We start from the raw sequence: 6,498 nt of genomic DNA, 5'->3' as shown, positions 1-6,498 counted from the left end.
CTCTATTTCTTATCATTAAAATTGTTTAATATTAGGTTATTTTGCTAAAATTGTTAATAATGTTTAACCAGTTATAGGATAAAACGTCGACCCCAATTTATGCCTTCAATATAAATTTATAACGATACACTTTTCAACCTACTCAATATACCAATACTAGAATGTCTTACAATTAAAATAAATCTATTCTCCTTTCAAATTGCCACTTGTCCCTAGTCTAAATAAAATCAAAATAATTTAAACCTAAATATGCCAATTTAGGAATCTAATATTTTTTACAAGAAACTTTTGATTTTATTAATCTTAATTTTCTAACCTTTGTCACTAACTTACATCCGTAATATTCAACATTTCTAATACTATTTAATTATCCTTTAGACCGCACTTAATTTTTTTGCCTACATCAACTAGAAATGATAATGCGAAAGAACATATATATGTTAGACTTAAATTAATCTTAGTTATCTCTTATTTATTTTTACCGATATTAACTCAACTCAAATTCTAATAATATTTTCAATATCAATTTCTCAACATTTAGCATTACAACTATGTTACCCTAACTATAGTAATTTTGTGTTTACCAACAATGTCATGATAGATTAATCCATTATTAATAAATCTCATTTATTACATTATTATGCTTATGCATTTATTTATCTTCTTATTATTCTTGTGATAATTCACAATTGATAAATATAATATCTTGGCTTTTGAAACATAAATATGTATACTCTAGTAACTATACCAAAAGCTACATACCCTTAACTTAAGCATCTGTCACATCGAAATTCCCAACTACTAATCCTAATCAAAACTAAAAAATACATTCTTGCTTATAATAATTCACTTGAACATCTTTCCATAACTCCAAGATGCCCATGTAGTTGAGCGCAATCAATTGCCTTTTTACCAAGTAAGGGGGATTTGGTGCAAAGTTTGAAACACCCAAGGCCCATAAACTAGGCGTGGATGCTTTTTCCCAAGCAAAAGGTGATGTAATTTGTTTGACAAAATGAACTTTCCTCGTCTTGACATGCGCTCCAAGTAATGTCCTTTAATTATTAATTTGATATGTCTTATTACATAAGTGGGTGGCTGACTTGGACTGACAAGGCAAGTCATGTCTTGCATTTAAGACTGTTCTTCTTTTTCCTCCAGCGGCCACTTTTCCTCCTTCCTAGGCGTGGGGTGTGGGGAACCTAATTTATTCACTTTTGTAGTGATTTAATAGTGTTGTCGCCTAGTCTTAATGGGCAGTGACATGAGTTCAAAGTTATATGTTTTTTTGGGTTATTTAATTAATATATGTCTCATCTATCTTCTCAGTCACCCCTTCCTTGGGGATTTCATTGTTCAATGTATATATTTAAAAATTAGCATTGTCCTATACTATGTCACTTTCCAAACTGATTTTTATTATCATGAAGGTGACTAAATATTTATATACATATATATGATATTATAATCCAGTTTTACCTTATTTTAGTATAGAGGGGGTGATTATTTTATTGATCTGTATTAGCAAGAGACTTCATTTGTTTTACTCATACATTTTCTAGAGAAGATTTGTGCACCTATAGCTTATGTTTATTTTCTTCACACAATATTTTTTTTTTTCCTTGTTCTCCATGGATTTCTTACCTCTAAGTCCATAATATCCTTTATGGAATATCACTATGCTAATTTGGAAGAACTCTTCATATTGTATAATCTAGGTTGCTGATTTTCCATTCAACATCCAAGCATTAAACTTGATGAGATGAATATGTATTGCATGACAATATCTTATATGTAACTATCAGAATTGTTCCTATGTATACATTATGAGGTGTAGAAACCCTTTGCCCAAAGTAAGGATTAACATGATATGCTTATATAAATCCTGATTCTGAATGTGCATTCACAATTATCCTGCAATGAAACTAAAATGATAATCATATCCAACAAAGATAATTCTTTCTATCAATACTATTTCTTAAGAGGATCATTTTGAGTGTTTATGCATAGCTATCATACAAAGGAGATGATCAATAGGATAATGCAAAAGAGCTACTCTCCCAATCAATACAACACTTCCATGATATACTCATGATGCACAACAGTGGTGGAAACAAGATTCTGCAAATGTACACAATTCCAGAATACATAGGTACTCTTAACTCTTTCAAGTGACAACTTAGCATGAAACAAGAACTTTACTCCTACCTCACATTTAAATTCTCATATCAAGATGCAACTTGTGAACTATCTCAACTAAAACATCATTGAGTCTTCTCCTTCTATGCACATGGAAAGGCAATAAGAACTCCAAGTTTACAAGACCATTCAACCAAAACCTGCAAATGAGAGATAAAATGATGAACCATGGAGGCTCACCTCCCAACCTAGGCCTCATATAGGCCACCCACCGAGCTCGAGGAAACAAGACATAAACGGTTGCGTTCTTCACATTCCCATGCCATGCAAATACACCACAATAAATACAAATTTAACACAAGACATCACAACACATCCCATCCAAGGTTATGCACAAAGATTCAACAAATGAATCAAGAAATGGGTGAAGGTGGGCTCTCATCATGAGGAGGATTGCTCAGCCTTTATTCACAATTGGCACATCTTTGCAATATCAAAATGCCCTTTTGGGGCAATCAACATCTTCCCTTGTTCATACCACCTTATGCCTCCCAAGATGCAAGTGAGAAAAATAATTTGCATGCCATAAAAAAATATTCAACCATCTCCACACAAGGGAGAACTCCTCAACTCCATGTGTGAGCCCAACTAACCCCTTCACCCTAGGCAGCTCTTCCCTCCCAAGGGTGAGTGATGCCTCACACCCAAAGTCGCAAGACATATAACATGAAACAACAAATTCAAGAAGGATTCCCACAACACTACCCACATGCAATATACAACAAGATCTATTCACAAATACACCACAAGAGACCACAATCCCATCATGCAATGAAAACACCATTCTAACCTACATGCAAAAATGAAGAGACTTCATGGATCATTTTACCAACCTTCCTCCAAGCAAGGCAATGAATACTTGCAGTAGAGCTCCCTTCTCTTTCTTCAACCTTATTAGTCTCTAAAAGTAGAGAGTTGCCAAGTGAGTTTCAATTTTAGCCTTGCCTCTATTTAAAACCCTCTTATTTTCGGATTTAATGGAAAATGTCATTTTCATGGGGTCTCCTAGGTCCACTAGACACCATAGAGGTCATTAATAACCCCCTAACCTATAGTACTAACATGGGTAAGGTTAGTTTTAATCACAATTGGCCTTAGAGTTACTCTATGACCTTCCTAAAGCTAGGCAATTCAAATTTCAAATTTCTTTTCCTAAGGTAATAACCTTGTCCCCTTCTAACTAAGGCAATAATCAAGTTTCCCAATGTAGGCATATAACATGGAGCAAGGTGGCCACATGATCCATTAACGAACAACATGTCATTTCTCATAACCAGTACAAGTGTCAAGTGACACACACAAAATGTACTAAAACGTTACCCATAACACATTCAAATCTATGCATGAAGACCTTACCACACACATACATTACACGTTCACGAATTAAGCACGTCACAATGAGGTTTACGAATCTTACACAGATTCACCTTGGCAGAGTGATTAAACATGTGTCTATACCTTGTTTCCCCATTAAGTTTCCATGGTTCAACTTTCCTGCACACTCAACTTAAACATCAGTAACCCAATAAAATAATATAGGATACATACAAACACGTACAACATTGATCCAATACCTCATACTTCTCATTAATAGATACAATTAATTATCATCTAATCATTTATGTTCTAAGTACTATTAGTAAAACATTGCAATATCATATTCCATTTAACTTTCATCTATGTGCATATTCAAAACATTGCATTATCACTCTCATAAAATATTTAAAACATTGAAATATCAAATATATGTATCAACAATAATCCTTCTTACTATAAATCATTTTCAATCAGAGTATCATCACAACTCTTTCTCACATAACAATGAAACTCTAAGTCATCTTTAGTGAATCATAAAAACAATATAAAATGGATCTGAACATATATATCCCAAGTGAAAATCACTGATGTACAGATGTACAGACCGATTAACTAGTAACTTTAGATCAAGTTAAACGTAGTGATGTTCCTAGCAATATTTCTTTATCACATTATGAGAGGTTTGTGTGATTTTCTAGGTTTAACTCCACAGACTGTCAGAATGTTTCAATCATTATGTTGTAATAATTTAGAACCAGTTTCAAACATATCCATATACCCGATTATCATCACAACCTATGCTCATAGTTTTTCTTAGTAGTTTGAATGTTATTTTATCCTTCCTAACAGCCTAGTAGATCATTTGTAGTGTCTCAAGGTCAAGGTCTTGTCTTGAACATTTTAAATCTCATTTCCATGTGGTCTTATCTTATCGACCTAATGTTACTGGATAGAGTGTCAAAATCTACATTAGTCTCCTATAGGATCCCTTAAATTATTATTAGTAAAAAAACAAAATGTAAATCATAACTCACTTAACTCCTAATCATATTTATTTCATCTGGATCTAGAATAGGGTGCTAGTGTGGGCCTTACAATGCTTAATGAAGTCTAAAAGTGATGTGAACTTGTTATTTCAAAATTTTTATAACATGATTTGTACTTAGTACAATGCACAAGTTCAAGATCTTCACAGTGACAATGGAGGAAAAAAATTGAGTTCTAAACTTCAGTAGTATCTAGAAGCACACATAACTGTTCATCAAACTACTTGTTCTAATATACCTCAGTATAATGGGGTAGCCAAGAGAAAAAATTGTCACTTGTTGGAGGTTGTCTGTGCTTCTCTGATAGAAGCTCATATGCCATTATCCTATTGGCATGAAGCACTTACTATAGCATATTTGATCAACCGGGTAGCCTCCAACATTATTGATTTCCAGACACCATCCAAGGCTCTCGCTGAGGCAGTTGTTGCTCTAGCTATCCAAAATTTACCTCCTCATGTCTTTGGTTGTATAGCTTTCGTACAACTCCATAAGCATCAACACAACAAGTTATCTCCTCAAGTGTTGTGATGTGTGTTTCTAGGATATGTTGCTTATCAAAAGGGGTACCGATGCTATCATCCTCCAACCCAATGAATGTTTATTACATTGGATGTAGTTTTTCATGAGGACTCGATGTATTTTTCCCCTAAGCTTGAACTTCAGGGGGAGTACCAGAAGGAAATTCAGACTCTAGAATAAAATGATCACATCTCTAAAGATGTGGATGTTCACATCTCTCAAGATGTAGGTAGCTTGGAGATCTCAGATGATGTGGATAACACCCTTGAAGATGTGGATGTTCACATCCTTGAAGATGTGGGTAGCTTGGACATCTCTGAAGAAGGGGAACTCTCTAAAACTGTTAATCAAGAAGTAGGTGAAACTTTGGATCAAAGTAGTGATGAACACCTAGAAACTGAAGCTATGGGTCCACCTGTGTCCGAGTCCCTCACATCACAACAATTTCTTACCAAGGATTTTCCTGAACTATTTAGAAAACAACTACCTCAAAATCTCACCAGAGGTATCTCTAAATCCACATATGAACCCAAACTTTATAGTAAAGTTAAATATCATATGAGTCATTATGTGTCTAACCATTGTTTGTTAGAATCAAATCAGTCATTTGTAAATCAATTATCTACTATATCTATTCCTAACAATGTGCAGGAAGCCTTAGTTGATATAAGGTGGAAAGCCGCTATGAATGAGGAGATGAAATCATTACAGGAAAATAATACCTGGGAACTTGTTGACTATCCACCAAGAAAGAAACTAGTTGGATGTTAGTGGGTTTATACTGTTAAGTACAAAGAAGATGGTACAATTGAACACTTTAAAATGAGATTGGTAGCAAAAGGGTACACCCAAACCTATGGGATCGATTATATAGAGACATTTGCACCTGTAGCTAAAATTAATATAATATGAGTCTTGTTGTCTCTAGTTGTAAACTTGGGTTGGCCATTACAATAGTTTGATGTGAAGAATGTCTTTCTACATGGAAAGTTGTCTGAAGAAGTCTACATGGAGCTCCCACCTGGCTGCATGATACTAGAAATACAGAGTTTGAAGGTGTGCAGATTAAAGAAGTCACTATATGGATTAAAACAATCTTTGAGGTGATGGTTTGAAAGATTCACAAAGTCAATGAAAGCCTTTGGTTACCGTCAGAGCAATTTAGACCATACTTTATTCATAAAGAATCAGCAGGGTAAGATCACTACACTTATTATGTATGTGGATGACATGATAGTTACAGGAAATGATACTAAAGAAAGGAGGGCTCTACAGGATTACTTGTTCAAAAAATTCAAAATGAAAGACCTCAGTCCCTTGAAATATTTCCTTGGGATCGAAGTGTCTCGATTTGATAAAGGGATCTTTTTGTCTCAAAGAAAGTATGTCTTAACTTGTTATAGGAAATCAGTAG

Source organism: Cupressus sempervirens, chromosome 4, assembly GCF_028749045.1.
Source record: "Cupressus sempervirens isolate cs-2001-9-10 chromosome 4, ASM2874904v1, whole genome shotgun sequence".
In the NCBI taxonomy this organism is placed as follows: domain Eukaryota; kingdom Viridiplantae; phylum Streptophyta; class Pinopsida; order Cupressales; family Cupressaceae; genus Cupressus; species Cupressus sempervirens.
Note: the sequence above shows the minus strand (reverse complement) of the source record.